General features: G+C 43.0%; 1 long non-coding RNA gene and 1 other non-coding gene across 2 annotated transcripts; one reads left to right on the top strand and one right to left on the bottom strand.

The window, feature by feature from the left end:
• The first annotated feature begins 222 nt into the window (after positions 1-222).
• Positions 223-2,608, top strand: LOC132657100 (uncharacterized). Its single transcript, XR_009594928.1, has 2 exons — positions 223-679; positions 1,034-2,608. It is a non-coding gene; the product is annotated as an uncharacterized LOC132657100 (long non-coding RNA).
• A 12,202-nt stretch (positions 2,609-14,810) lies between these two features.
• On the bottom strand, positions 14,811-14,913 carry LOC132646127 (U6 spliceosomal RNA). Its single transcript, XR_009584258.1, has one exon. It is a non-coding gene; the product is annotated as a U6 spliceosomal RNA (small nuclear RNA).
• Positions 14,914-15,194: the final 281 nt, after the last annotated feature.

The following is a 15,194-nucleotide window of genomic DNA, read 5'->3' as shown; positions in this document are numbered from 1 at the left end:
GTCTGTTTCATCTGCTCCAGAAATTCTGTTTCACGTAGTTAATTCTTTCTGTGGGGTTCCAAGCAAGCCGATCACAGCAGCTTCGGGTCAGGACTAAGAATGTGAGAACATTGCAAGAGGCCATTCTCCCCCCTCAGGGAGGCCCTCCTTCCCAGAAAGTGACCTGGCAAGACCATGTTGGTCTTAAGGTCATATAGCCTGAGGAAGCCCAGTGATGTTTATCCCCAGACACTTAATAATGATAAAAGCAAGACATCTTTGGCAGCAGTATAAATTATTCATGGATTTTATTTAAAAAAAAAAAAGACAGGTTAAAAGAAAGAGAGAGAAAGAGAGAAGAAAGAAAGAAAGAGAGAGAAAGAGAGAAGAAAGAAAGAAAGAAAGAAAGAAAGAAAGAAAGAAAGAAAGAAAGAAAGAAAGAAAACCACATCAATTCCAGCAATCTTTTCCAGAGGAAAATTACTGCCCTGTTGTGAGTCATGTATGGCTCTATACTCATGGCCTGAGGAGCACAGCTACTGGGATTTTTTTTTTTTTTCAAGCTCCCAGGTTTGCTCAGATCCATCAGCTGCTTCAATGTGGATACACAGAATGAATGCACAGCTCTCCGGAGATGAGCTTCGTGGATGGCCCAGCAAGACTTCCGATCTTCTGAGGTTGGATGAGGAAGGAGGACACGGTGGGTATGAGGGTCTGAAAATGGCTTGCCTCAGAAGAGTAGGGTCCAACGTCCCTCGAGAGCCCTGCTGTCCTCCCAGGGCTTTCCACGGCTTCAGCCTGCGCCCTGAGTCTCACTTACGTGCATTCCCACCGCTACTTGTTCTGAAGAAGGTCATTAAGCAAAGACCATGGGGGTTTGTTTATTTATTGTAGCTTCTCTCTTAATACTAATCTCTCTTTTTGCTAATAGCCAAACATAAATACACTGTAAATCATTTTGACCTCTATCTCTAACTGCTGCTACGTGTATCTTTGCTATCATCAGGTCCGGATTCTTCCTCAAACAAGCTCATGTTGTTTTCCTACTTCACAGTGTGGAGCGCACAGTCTTCCTACCTTGATCCCAGGATGACTCGCTGAGATGTGGTTATATACAAAGGCACTGCAGTGACCCTCTACCTAAATCCTCATCAGCGTGAAGGACAGCTTGATCTCGGCCCGGGAGGCTCCGCATTGTTCTTTCTGCTCAGAAGTTTCTGCACTCTGGAACTGAACACAGCAGACTGCGAAAAACCTGCGGTGGCTCCCTCTCCAATAACTTCAGCTATCTTTTTTATGAGGACCCTCATTTCATGTCACAAACATTTCTATTCAAAAGCTATGATTACCAGACAGTGACGTTTAGTTTGAATAAATCTACCTGAATTTTTGTCCACACAAATAAATGATATAAGTAGTCAGAGTTCTGCTGAGGATTCTCAAAACAGCTCTGGACTCCGGAGGTAAAACTGCTTAGCTTAAATACAAGAAGACTATACAATGAGACCCAGCTTGTCTTTCTTCTTTTTCATTTTTGTTTGTTTCTTTGTTATTTGTTTGTTGTTTGTTTGTTTGTTTCTCTTTCTTTGTGCGCACACATGCCTGTGTGAATAGGGGGGTTGTTTATGAAAGACAAGAAGGGGGGAGAGAGAGAGGAAGAGGGGCATTGGAGGTGGAAAGAGAGAGGCGGGCAGAAACAGAGCTAGGGAGAGGCAAGGTCCATAGCAGACTGAAGTTCCCCGTGCCTCGGCCTTCCACATGTCGGGACAGTGGGCACACTGTGAGCAGGGCTCCTTAGCTGGTACTGACAGTCATTCCAAAAGAAGACCCTGAAAGGTCTGGAGCAGCAGCAGTACTGTTGAAAGAGTGTCTAACCTTCCAAAGCAACTTCTCTAAAAAGATGACATTAATTTGAATATGTGGGTTTTACTTCCCTAAGAAAAACTGGCTATTTTTAACCTTGCTTGATTTTCACACACTATATCATTGGTAGTTGGCTAAAGGAACTTGGCTCTTTTTCAGCCTAGTGTCGAATCCAGTTTTATGTAGTAACTCCAATTTTGGACTGAACAGAAGTAGAAAACCTTCAAATGAATCCCGAAAACATACATGTGTATGTACTATCAAAACCAAGTCATAGTCTTCACACAGATAATACATATGTACACATGTTTGACTTATGTAAATCCATAACTAATGATAACTAATCACAAATTAAACATAAATATGCATTGCATATGAACAAAATGTTGAAATATGAACTCTACCCAGCAGAATTCCCATAGTGCTTTCGGGGGCTTATTTCCAGTACTAATTCTGTTGAGTGTGTCTAGGTGGGGTGAGAAGAGCTAAAGGTGCGATCCACAAACATGTTGCTGCTGACCTCTGACCTTTCAGTTTCCAGGTCCTTGGATCGCTTTGGGAGAACTCAGACTAGGCACAGATTGTGTCTGTGCTCTTTTCAAAAAATTCTGAAATAGAGGCCAGAGAGACAGTTCAGAAGTTGAGAGCAGATGTTCTGGCAGAGGACCTGGGTTTGATTCCCAGAACCCATATGGCAGTTCATAACTTCCTATATTCCAGTTCCAGGAGATGTGATATCTCCTCTGACCTCCTCGGGCACCGGGCATGCTGTGGTGCACATTCCAAATGGAGTCAGAACAATCACATCACAAACATAAAGCGAATAAATCTTTAAACTTTTAAAACAGACCATTTGAATTAACTCATAAAGGGAGAGGGCAACGTCATGTCATTGTTCTTTACCAGAAAGCATCCTGCTAGGTAGTACTCTCACAAGCTTGCTGGCAGGTCAGAATGTCATTGCCAGTACAGGACAGAGGTACAAGGAAGGTCAGACTCCTTTCTGACCATAATCAAAGGCTTGCAGTTTCTGTCCCTGGCTTTGCCAGCCATTGATTGTACGGGATGGATCAGTCCTTACCCTAGCTGGTTATGAAACAGCGGGTGTTAGCCCTAGCTCCACCTGCAGCCTTACAGAAAGGAAGGCACACGCTGGAAACGTGAGCTACTGTAGAAGCTAGTTTATACAAGGTCTGGGGGAAGACACTCAGAAGGGTACGTATAGAGATAAACTGTGTTTGGTTCTTGCTTTTCTACCAGTGAGGAAAAGGCAGAAGGGCGTTCCACACGCCACACATTACCACACGCTGAGGGCTGAATCTGCTGCAAATTTCACGCTCTCTACGTCTCTGGGCTAAACGTGTTCATGCCCCTTCACAGATGTGGAGAGCAAGGCTGGGGAGTGGAAACAGTGGCAGCCTCTGTGAAGTGAGAGAGAGTCACCTCCGCTGAGCTGATCATACCGGAGGGGCAGTCAGGGCCATGGCCACGTGTGCAGAAGACAGAAGAGTGTCTTCTGAAGAACTTGTTGCTTCCCCCAGAAGCAGAGGCTTTCGTTCCTTCTAACCACTTTTTCATTAATCTCAATAATTCTCTTGTCACGCTTTTCCAAAAATGAAACAGGACAATTACTTCCTGACCTAGGAAAATAAAATGTTCTACGAATTTTTATCTTGTTATTTATACAGCAAGCTTTTGGACACCAGTTGAGTGTTTGGGTGGGACATTTAAAAATAAAGCAAGCTAAATAAAGAACTGCTAAAGTGCATAGAATAAAGGGGGGAAAATCATAATTTGTAGTGAAATGACACCATGAGACTTAAACATCTAAGGGGCAAAAGATTACAGATTTAAATGTAAAGAAATAGGGAGGGGTCCTTCAAAGAAAACAAGGGGTGGGGTTGAGGCTCTGGTAAAAGTTTTCATTTGATCTTAGAGACTATTTTATTGTGTGACCTTTGTTTTCAAGTGTTTTTAGTTTTTTAATTAAATTTTTATTTTTTTAATTTAATTTTAAAAATTAAATTAAATTTTTTGACTTTGTTATTGATTCTAATGTATCAGTACTATTTCCTGATTCTTCTGATTCTTTCTGCCTAGTAAAACTCCCTACTTTTGGCTTAATTTCTAACCTCACACATCCAGCAGTTTGAAAGAAACAAATTACTCTGATTAAAAAGTAATTTTTTAAAAATTTCAAAGCAAACATAAGTGCCACAATTTACTAATATTTCCTAGTTTGGTCTTAGCTTTGCTGAACGTTGCCATGGCGTTAACAAGTACTATGGAAAGCCTCAAATACTAATCAGAAATGCGCGTTTGTGTTCGTGCTAGAGGAGCCGCCTTCACTTGCACAGGCGCTGGCTCTGCCATTGCTCTTCTTGCTAAAGCTGCCTTTGTTCTTACAGCGCGAGCATGTACAGAAACTTGCACCCACTGCTGCCTTGAAGCGACCGCATGTGAAGCAGAGAACACAATTTTCTTCCACTTCAAAGAGTTCACCACAGGGTGCCAAGGAGGGAGGGTTGGGTCCCTCCAGCCACACTGCCCTCTGGCACACAAACTCAAGTCCCCAGGGACAGACCAAGACAAACTCTGACTTTTGCAATTCTAGGTAACATTTCCCACAACCCCTGGTTCATAAATATTGACATTTTGGGAAACCAGAAAGAAAGAAAATGCTTTGGGGAAAAAAAAGTGAAATGTTTATGGGGTTTTTTTTAAATAAATATACCCTTTCTTGGGAGTTTTAAAAATAGCGTTATCCATCAACAACTAGATAATATAGGAAACTAACTTTCAACGGGGTTTTCTAATCTTTTCTTTTTCCATCGGGAAAATCCTTTCATCCCCAGAACGGAGTTAAACCCTCCTTCTCTAAGAATCGCTGCAGCGACCCTCTGGGATATTGTTTTTTTCCTAAATAATCAGTCTCTAAATCATAGTAAATTTGGGGTTATTTTCAGCGAAATGTTTTCTTTTTTTCCTGTGAAATATTTCCTTCCACCAGTCTTCAAAAGCAGAAACAGCAGGGACCTTCAAGGAATGCCTCCGAGCCAGCCTGGTTCGGCTGTGGAGCTGCAGCGCACCCTGCTGGTCATTCCTGCTTCCTGCCGTGGCTTGTGGCTGTGGCCGGAATAAAGGGAAGAAAACAAACAGCAGAGAATCCACAGCTCTGCCTCCGAGCATAATCATCACACCAGCTAAGTGTTCGGCTGCTCCGTTTAAAGCTAAAGCAAGCTAAACAAAGAACTGCTAAAGTGCAGAGAACAAAGAAAGAGTTTTAAGGTTTAGCAGCAATATTCCTTTTACTAACACTTCTGTAAGGTTGCTGACTCGTCGTTTCTCACAAGAATTGTTAGCCTTCCTATTCTTTCATAACAAACCCCTCCTTTCTCTTTGAGACCGGTAGCACTGTGTAGTCCAGGCCGTCCTGGTACTGGCTATGTAGACAAGGACTCACAAAGACCCCCTGCCTCTGCCTCGGAGTGCTGGGGTGAAGAGGATGTGTCTGGACTCCTGGACTCCCCTTTTTCTGACTTTTGCAGTTAAGTACTGTTTTTTAATTTTTTTTTTCAAGACAGGGTTTCTCTGTGTAGCCCTGTCTATCCTGAAACTCGCTCTGTAGACCCGGCTATCCTCGGACTCAGAGTCTGCCCCTTAAGTGTTGGGAATAAAGATGTGTACCGCCTTATAACATAGCATAGTCATACTGAAATCTGTACATCTAAAGAAGCTAAGCATGGAGGAGGACTCTGGGTAAGATGTTCAATCCTCATTCAGAAAGACAAACAGGTTAGACCTCGAGAAATGGAGAAAACAGGGAACAGGAGCCAACCACAGAGGGCCTCTGAAAGACTCTACCGACAGAGATATCAAAGCAGAGGCTGAGAGTCATAGCCAAATTTTGGGCAGAGTACAGGGAATTTTATGAAAGAAGGGGGAGATAGAAAGACCCGGATGGGACAGGAGGTCCACAAGAAGAGCAACAGAACACCCCCCCCAAAAAAAAATCTGCTCCCAGGGGTCCTGCAAAGACAGATACTCCAACCAAGGACTATGCATGGAGAGGAACTAAACACTCTGCTCAGATGTAGCCCATGGCAGCTCAGCCTCCAAGTGGGTTCCCTAGTAACGGGAGCAGGGGCTGTCTCTGACATGAACTCAGTCACAGGCTCTCTGATCACCTCCCCCTGGGGGGCGTGCAGCCTTACCAGGCCACAGAGGAAGACAATGCAGCCAGTCCTGATGAGACCTGATAGGCTAGGGCCAGATGGAAGGAGAGGAGGACCTCCCCTATCAGTGGATTTGGAGAGGGGCATGGGAACAGGAGGGGGAGGGTGGGATTGGGAGCAGATGAAGGAGGGGCCGCCACCAGGATACAAACTGAATGAACTGTAACATGCTTACCACCCGGCTTTTTTTAACCTTCTTAAGCAATGATACAAAGAAGTTATGCTGAGTAGTTGTCAGCTGTGGACAGTCTTTCTCTTCGTATGCAAGAAAAGTGCCAAAGAAAAAACTCCTTTATCATAAGACTTTGCTGTAGTCTTCAAATTCTAGATAATTTTAATCATTTCATTTGGCAAAACAAATATTTTCTTGCTACTGTTGCTCTTTGAGACAGAGTCTTGCCATATAGCGTGGTGTTGCTTGGAACTCAGGCTCCTCCTGCCTCTGCCTCCCAAAAGCTGGATTACAGTTATCAATGCCCTGTACTGGGAATGCTGGAGTATTTGATTTCAGGTTTTTTGCATTAATGGAGACAGAATTAAATCTGTGGGAATGGGAAACAAGCAATTTATCACAGAATAACACTTCCAGCCATTGTCTTCTATCTTTCCCTTCTTTCTTTCTTTTTCCCTTCTTTCTTTATTTATTTCTCTTCTTTCTTCCCTTTCTTTCTTTCTTTCTTTCTTTCTTTCTTTCTCTCTTTCTCTCTTTCTTTCTTTTGAGATAGGGTCTCTGTATCTAAGCCTAGACTGGCCCCAAATTCAAAATATTTGTGCCTCAGCATCTCCCCACAAAAATGAATGGTTTTAAAAATAAGTTCCTTCACACATACATTTATTTGCTACTGAAATTTGAAACACATCAGAATTTCCTTTTGTTTCAATTTAAATATTTGAACATGAAAAAAAATCTAATTATCTGCTTTTGTTGTGGAGCATCCAGCAAAGAAGACTGCTTGGACTTGAGTTTAAGCCTATAGAAAGTCTTTATTAGACAGGCCTAGACTACACCAGGTGTTCAGGATCCTAGTATAGAGCTGAGCCTTTCTTGGGTGAGCTTTCAAGCACAAAACCCATCTTCGATTAAGAAGAACAGTTAGCCAAAAAGGGAGCGACAGAAGCCAAACAGCAAGGTTATTACATTTAAAGACCTTCCCGGAACGATGGGCTTTGATGGCCCAGACCTTTGTTTTACTTTTGGCAGGTGGAACAGCCTATGTGATGAGTTTTATGACCTGAATGGTACTTCCATCATGGAGTCTGTTGTGTTACGGTCTGGGAACCTACTAAGGCCTGGGACCCTTGTCACACTCAGATTGTTACGCTCTAGTCAAATTGCCTAACGCTTTCTTCACTGACTTTCTTCACTTTACTTTTCTTCCCATCCTTTCGTTTCCTCCCACTTACATCAGCATCTCAAAAATATGGGCACCCTTGAGACCTAGTACTGCTGCAGGTGTCCAAAAAGACATGCAGCTAGAGGATACTGGTGTGAAAAGATTCAAGCTAGCTGCAGTCCTTATAAATTACTGGCAAATAAATCTAGGTAGAAAAAAAATTGGTTTCTTTAAAAACACAGAAATGTTATGGAAATTTGTTTTAATCCCAGGTGTGGGATATGTGAGGCTGCTTCAGATTGTCCACATTAGCTGACTCTGATTTGCCTCGTGCTCTAGCAGGGAGGCAACTTCATAGTTTCTATAAGTTTGTGACATACGGAGTCCCAGGGACACTTGAGAACCTGTGTAAATACTAGGGCCCTAAGAGAGGTAGCAGCGGTGGCGGCTGCTGCTGCTGTGTTTTGTGTGGTTTGTTGAGTGGTCATGTGAAAAAGGGTGAGAAGAAAGTGAATATCCTGATGGTGAAGATCAAACTTGCCCCAAGGAACCTGATGCCCCTAATCAGCAGGAAGTAGTCTAATGATGATGATGCCCCCTTTCTGCCTTATCCTTCTTTCTCTCCTACCTCCTGTTGAGAGGCTGGGATGGTGAAATAAGGATGGAGAAAGGTGGAAGAGAGTAAGGAACCCGCAAAGTAGAAAAACTCCAGTTACAAGTGGCACGGAGGGGCAGGACAGAATGGGAAATCCGATTTAAAATGCAATAAAGGAAATGGCAGGAGATGAAGAAATAGATATTTTGTTTCAAGACACCAGCAAAAAATTTTGCGGCTGCTTCTGCTGGGTTATCCACTGCTTTCTCCCAGGGGGGTTATGGTTTTGTTTTTGTTTCTGTTTTTGTTTTTTCTTTATATATTCTGTTTCAAAAAAGGTTGGGAGAATGGCTGAGCAGTTGGAAATGGAGGGACCTGAGAAATTAATAATGGCTGAAATGGGAAAACAAAATGATTCACTTTGCTCTTTGTTTCCTGAAAGTGTTGTAGAGTTGGCTGTGCAACTGGAAAAATTGCAGGTGGAGCTGAAAACTCTTGGGAGGCAAGGAGCACCAGAAAAGGGAGCAAAAAAAAAAAAAGACTCAGTGTTGATAACTGAGCAAGAAAATGTGAGTTTCCCCCAGGAGGAAAGGGGGGGAAGAGTCGGAAAGCAGATCTCTACAAGGCCCCATGCTGCACACATTCAGTTTCCAGTCCCTGCAGCCCCTGGGCGGGCAAGAAGCCAGGTAGGCACCAGGGAGGAGGCTGCCATGCAGGACAGTGGAGTCAAAGAAAAACTGAAATAGCCCATTTTGAAAGAAAGAGTTACTCTCAAACCAACTGCACTGCCAGAAATCGAGGAGGGGCTTCCTGGGATTGCAAAATCACTGTCAGTTTTCCCAGTAACCACACAGTACATGCCTGATAATGGTTCAGACCACGTTTATGTTGAAATGGGGTAGTATCCTGTAGAAATGATAGATTTAAGGTGTTTTAAAGAGGCCATGATTTCTTACAGTATGCATCCACCTTAGGTAAAACAAATTCTAAGTAATTTGGCTCCTCAAAATAAAATTATTCTCCAAGGCTGGAAGGGACTGTAAAAGCTGTGCTAGAGGCTGGGTCCAGTTTCAGTGGTTAACTTGGTAGAGTGAAGAAGCAGTGAAACCTGAGCAGCAAACCAGAGCAAAGGGGGTGAATACAGTAAAAGACAGTTGCTGGGGGAAGGGTGGTACTCTGACCTACAAGAACAGATTCGATTTGATGATGTTACTATAGAACAATGTTGCTTAGCAGCATTAAGAGTTTTAGACAAAGTTGAGAAACCTGGGGGAGGGAGAATTCATCTCATTTACAAAAAATACACAAGACTAATTTTTTTATACAAAAACAGATCTCAACTGTGAACAAAGTCATATCAGACCGTGATGTGAGGCTGGTATTGATGGAGACCCTTGTGTTTAAGAGTTCAAATAATGTATGTAAAAGAGTTATTAGACCTTTAAAGGCAAGGACAGCATCAACAAATGAGTGCATAAGGGACATGACTGATAATGGGTTTCATGAGTACCATGCTAATATCATAAGACAAGCTGTTGCTAAAGGTCTCCAATATTAAAATGTCCAGGGCTTCAATTGCAGGAAATTTGGTCATTTGTAAAGAGAGCGTGACCAGGCTTCTAAAGGTCTTAGATCTCAAAATTCCTGGTTCATTAACTGCAAAAAATTCAGTACTTTCCACAGGAGAGGGGAGGGAGTGAATGTGCCTTTTCTAAGAGCAATGGTTTTCCTAAACATCAAGCAGAAAGAATGACTAGGCTTCCTAAGGTGTTCCAGTGTTGTGGCAAGGGATACAATTGGAGCAATGAAGGTGCTCCCAGGAGAGATATGCAAGGTAATTTTTTACCATTGAGAAACAAAATGGGGGCCTAGCAGCTTGAGGCCTCACAGCAAAAAATGCTAGCCATTTCCCTCTTGTCAGCCAGGAAACAAGTAGCCAGGAAAACCACATCTAAGCACTGGCAATCTCATGCACACTACTTTAGACAGTACTTCTCTAGATTAATCTCTTATCCTACCTCCAAAAACTCAGTGTCATAAAATAACCCTACAAGTTACGGTCCTTCGCCCTCAGGGACAGTAGTGATGATCTCAGCAAGGAATGGATTGACTGTTCAGGGATTTACTGTGCATCCAGGCATTATAGATTGGGAGTTTCAAAGGAGAAATTAAAATTTTGGCCTATGTGAAAAATACAGAGATGCAAATTAATGCAGGTGATAATATTGCTCAGCTGCTACTGCTTCCCTGCATTAATGGCAAAGCTTCTCCAGTAGAAAGAACAGGGGGATTAGCAGTACTGGAAAAACATTTGTTCTGGCAAATAGTGGTTAATGATCAGAGGCGAAAATTAAAACTGCAAATAAATTGTATTGAAATAGAAGGATTGGTGGATACAGAAGCTGATGTAATTATAATTTCCCAAAAATCTTGGAATTCAGAATGGCCACATCAAAGGGTTATACACCGTTTCTAGGCATTGGAAAGTTTTTTCAGATGAAGCAGAAGTGTGCAATGGGTTAAATGTATGGGACCAGAAAGTTAAAAAGGAAAGCTAAGACCCTATGTGGCTGACTCACCCATAATTTGTGAAGAAGGGATCTTTTACAAGAGTGGAACACTCAGATTAATATTCCTGCAATCCCAGAGACAGCTTCCAATGAAATTAGGGGGAAATGGTAGATGCTCCTGGGGAAGGTATTGATACATTTCATCAAAACAAAAAAAAATTACAAGCTGCTCACACTGTCCAAACACAGGGCATCACAGGGATTGAGTTTCAAATCTATAAGGAGGACCCTGCTCAAAACCCGTGGCCCAGCCCTTAAAATGGCTGAATGACAAACCTACATGGGTATATAAACAGCCCTTAACTAAGTAAAAACTATAGGTACTTGAACAGCTGGTACAAAAGAAGCTGGAGGTTCAGCATGGAGAAGAGCCTACCAGCCCGTGGACTGCCCTGTACTTATCATAAAAAAAAAAAAAAAAAAAAAAAGAAATCAGGAAAATGGAGGAGGTTAACAGATTTAAGATTAGTGAATAGTTAGTTAACCAATGGATCTGTTACAGCCTAGAAATCCTCTACCTTCTTTATTACCTAAGTCATGACCTGTGATAGTAATTTAAAAGATTGTTAGTTGGTTGGTTGGCTGGTTGTTGGTTTTTTATCCCATGCATGAGCAGGATAAGGAAAGATTTGCTTTCACACTACCTACTTATAATAATAGTAGACTGGTAAAAAGATATCAGTGGAAAATTCTTCCACAGGGAATGTCAAATAGTCCAACTCTATGTCAATATTTTGTGCAACAACTGCTAGAAAATAATTCATAGGCAACTTACTCTACCCATTATCTCATCACATGAATGATACACTGTTGGCTGATTCTAATGTACATACTTTAGAGAAAATATCTAAGGGAACGCAAAGAATTCTGCCGTGGTGGGGTTAAGATCGCTGCTGAAAATTTACAGAGAGGAGAATCTATGAACTATTTCGGTTATAACCTAAGTCAACAGAAAATCCAACCACAACTATGAGGGCTGGGAGTGTATCCTAGCTCTGAGGTGAAACAAAGTCCCAAGGGTCTCCTGAGACATGGGAGCTCAGGAACTGTGGGACTCTTCCGGTAAGTCAGTGGTCTGATGTTCCCAGATAGCCTCTGAGAGAAATGAAACCTCTGATCTCAGGGTTCCTCTGTTCTTCATCTGGAAGACAACAGCTACATCCCAGATTAACACCAGATGAGGAATGACAAGTACCACACAGCTCTGGGATGGGACAGTGTCCCAAGGCCATCCTGAAGTACAGGAACTCAGGAACCACACAGCTCTGAGAGGAAGACTCCTCAGCAGAGACATTGCAGCTCACAGGGGAGGGTTGTCCCAAATCCTGGTGAGCTGGGGAGCTATGAAGCCTGATCTCTGCTCCTTCTTTGCTTCGTCTTTCTTCTCCTCTTCTTCATTGCTTCTTCCAATCGGAGGGACAAATCCAGGCATGACTGCCTCTGCTTCCAGGAGAAGACAGCAGGGGAGACAGCCTTTGTATAAGATTTCTTAGGGTCTGGAGATCTCTAGAGCAAAGATTTCCAAAGTGAGGACTGGTGAAGTCCTGAACGTGGGAATCTCAAGGATTGTTGGGCTTTCCTGTCCAGGGATTTGTCAGTTCTCCTGCTCAGAGATTGGTGGGGTTTAGTGGGAAGCTCAAGGATTGGTCAGTTGGCCTGCTCAGAGATTGTTGGAGTTTTTTCCAGACTTTTTAACCTCAAATTAGCATAATCTGGGATGAGTCCTACTGAGGGGCTAGAGGTGACAGCTACAGAGGTCTCAGGGAGGAGCTGAGCTGCTGAGCTTTCTCAAGCAGGGCCCTGGCCACTTTCTGCCTTGAGGGGTTATAAAAATCAGAGTCTACAGCAGGGAAGCCTTTCCCTGCAGCATCACTAGCCAACAGAAACTGAAGAGGAGGCGCTGCCATTGTGGGCAGCTCCTATGAAGGCAGTAGGCTGAAGCAGGAGCCATCGTCATCATGGATAGCTCCCAAGGCAGCCTTCGCCAAGGATCAGCCAAGTTGTTCAAACGAGACAGACATGAAGTGTAATCAACTGGACCTGACTTGTAATCACACACTTTCATTCCTGTAGCTACTTCCTTCCATGAATCATTTGTGTGTGACAAAAATCCATGACTGGAGCACCATACAGAAGAAGAGCTTTACCTGACTCCTGGCTGACAGGGACTCGGCCCATCACAGCAGGGGAAGCACAGAAAGTGGCTCGAAGCTGAGAGGGTGCAGAGGGTTCTCACATCTGGGAAGACTGAACTGCAGAGACGGGACAAGCCAGGCTATAAACGGCAGAGATTGCCCAGAAACCCACTTCCTCCAGCTAGTCCCTACCTCCTTCTCCAGGTTCCAAACCTCCAAAAGCAGTGTCACCAGCTGGGAATCAAGGGTTCAAAAGCCTGATCCTGTGGGAGACACTTTACGTTCAAACCCTACATTCTGGTTTGGTTTGGTTTGGTTTGGTTTAGTTTGGTTTGGTTTTGGGTGGGGAGGAGGGGGTCTCACATATTCTAGGCTAGCCCCATTTTGCTCAGTAGCCAAAGATAACTTTAAACTTTTTTTTTGTTTGTGTGTATGTGTGTTGAATATTGGTTTGCTTTATTATGTTGAGATATATTTTATTACTAATTTCCTTAAGACTGATTTTTTTTTTTTAAGACAGGATCTCACACCACTCTGACTGTCTGGAAGTCACTAAGTCGACCAGCCCAGCCTCGAACTCGCAGAGTACTGCCTGAACAGGTGCTGATATTAAACGTGTGTACCACCATGCCCAAAGATATTAGACTTTTTCAAATGCCTTTCATGTGTTTAATGAGATTATCATGTGGTTTCTGTCCACAGGTTTTATATGTTGTATTACATTAACTGATTTGCATATAATGATCACCATTGTGTGCATGAGATGAAATCAACTTGGTCATGATATATTATCTTTTAAATGTGTTCTTGTTTTCAGTTTGCAAGTACTGTATTTAAAACATGTTTATGTTCATCAGGGAAAATGTTTCATTTTCCTTATTTAACTGTGTATTCAGTGTTTTATCAGGGTAGTGCTGGTTTTATTGGAAGTTAAATAATGGCTTCCATTTCTATTTTGTGGGATGGTTTGGGAAGTTCTGACTCTTTAAAGTTCAGCTTTTCCTTAAAGCTGCCCCTTTAATTTCTGCAGTGCTGGCCTGGCTGCCATGAGCTGTCCAAGTTTGTAATTGTCTTGAAATGTTTTTGTTTTTTCTCTACCAATTTTGAAAGGTAACTTTGATAGGAATAGCAATGTAGGTTAGCAGTTATTTACTTTCAGGGACTGGAATGCATTGTTTCATGCTTCCCTGGCTTTTCGGAATATGGATGAGAGACAGGTCATTCTACCTTTGTAGTGTGCTATTATTTTTCTCCTTTACAACTATTACTTCTGTCTTTTGTTTTGTAATTTTGCCATCTTGACTGTGGCATGTCATTAATAGGCCGTGTCCCTGTGTTCTCAACTGTTAATTGCTGTGCCAAAGTGGCAGGGTAGCAGGATAGGGAAATGTTTGTCACTTCCCCTGGGTGCACGCCTATAATCCCAGCACTCTGGGAGGCAGAGGCAAGTGGAGCTCTGTGAGTTCCAGGCCAGCCTGATCTAGAAAATGAATCAAGGACAGCCAATGCTACACAGAGAAACCCCGTCCCAGAAAAGAAAAGAAAAGTTTGTCACTGCCTCACCTGCCCAAAAAGAAAAGGCAAGCTATCTGGTGAAGACCATGCAGCCCTCAATGCCAAAAGCAACACAGAGAAATGTACCAGATATTGTCCTGCTGCCGACTGGTTCAGACTGGCTGAGTAGGTAGTGTGGCTGGAGCTGGGGCAGAGTGGTGACAGGAGAGCAGGGAGGTAGAGCAGAGAGAGGGCCACATGGAGAAATGTAATGGCAGAGAAGTCAGGTTAAGTTAGATGGGCTAGCTGAGAGACTGCCCCAGCACACAGGCAACAGCCCTGTACTATACAGATGTCTCCGTGTCTTTATTATTAAACCACAAGCAGACACACACACACACACACACACACACACACACACTCCTCCAAAGCCCCGCAATAGATGAGCACACTGCAGTGGGCACAGTGATTGTAAATAGATGGCCTGAGGACAATGTATAAGGAACTGGGCCATCTTACAGAAGTCTGAAAGTACCATGTAAGAAATACAGATTTTATCAATAGGGTGGAAAGAAGAGAGTTGTTTTTGGTTTGTTTTTTTTTTTTAATGTATGGAAGACTTCTCAAATTTCCATGTCATCCTTATGCAGGGGCCATGCTAATACTCTCTGTGTTGTTCTAATTTTAGTATATGCTGATGGTGTAAGCACCAAAGAGAAGTTATTAAAAGCAAACATGACATAGGAAAGAGATTATTTTATCATATCCACATGGCAGAGGAGGGCAGGGTGGCTAGAAGCCAAGGCTGGTTGGTAAATGCATTAGTCAGGGTTGTGTTGATGTGAAGAGGTACCCAGCCCACGACAGTGCCTACAAAAGAAAGCGTTCAACTGTGGGCTTGCTCACAGCTTCAGAGGTTTAGTCCATCGCCCTCTTGGCAGGAAGCGTGGCAGGAAGCAGGCAGACTGGGGAAGCAGCTGAACATTCTA

Source organism: Meriones unguiculatus, chromosome 10 (assembly GCF_030254825.1).
Source record: "Meriones unguiculatus strain TT.TT164.6M chromosome 10, Bangor_MerUng_6.1, whole genome shotgun sequence".
In the NCBI taxonomy this organism is placed as follows: domain Eukaryota; kingdom Metazoa; phylum Chordata; class Mammalia; order Rodentia; family Muridae; genus Meriones; species Meriones unguiculatus.
The sequence above is the reverse complement of the archived record's forward strand: the minus strand, read 5'-3'. Positions and strand labels throughout refer to the sequence as shown.